This window comes from Theobroma umbraticum, unplaced genomic scaffold, assembly GCF_002168275.2.
Source record: "Theobroma umbraticum cultivar Fairchild unplaced genomic scaffold, ASM216827v3 scaffold_12.1, whole genome shotgun sequence".
NCBI lineage: Eukaryota > Viridiplantae > Streptophyta > Magnoliopsida > Malvales > Malvaceae > Theobroma > Theobroma umbraticum.
In genome coordinates, this window is record NW_018397269.1 from 2,645,377 (window position 1) to 2,646,122 (window position 746).

The following is a 746-nucleotide window of genomic DNA, read 5'->3' on the forward strand; positions in this document are numbered from 1 at the left end:
TATTTCTAGTAAGTTACATCAATCTTTGTATGACAAAAATAGATAAATGAAAAATGTCATTTCAGAACAAGAGGAACTAGTTATAATAACAATTAGCAAAGAAACAAGGGAATGAGTCAATTGGATGCAGATCATAGCATATCTTTCACCCAGCCAGGGGTATTGATGACAAAGGGCAATTCAATCCTACCAGTAAGTTCACTCTCGTCTAATGTGCAGTATTCCTTTCGATAGTAATCATAGAGGGTAAATATTTCAAGTATGCTGATGGATCCCTTTTTGAATAAATGTCACCAAAGAAAAAACACATAATAGAAAATCAAACTGAAGATTTTTAGTGCCCATTACAAACAGTAACAAATATATCTTAAGTTCATTCTTGAAATACTCAATCCACAACCAAAATAAAATTAACAAAAATGGTAAAAATATATGTACCTCTCAGGTGTCTTCAAGCATGGGATTGCCAAATCTATTTGGACAAACAAAAATTATAAGAAAGGCCCAGTCAATAGATATAAACCAAGTTTATTAACCCAGAGAGGAGATTTTAAGGATATGATGGAAAGACGAGTTAAGAAAGTCAAATACTTGGGCTTAGTTTGTCAACAACCATAAAGAACAGGAAACCTGGAGCAATGAACTCAAGCTACCCAACATCTGTGTCCAAAAAAGCTACTTCCCTATGCCTATTAAAAACATACCGACTAGATGATCATAATAAAGTTATTAATTCTCATAAAAAG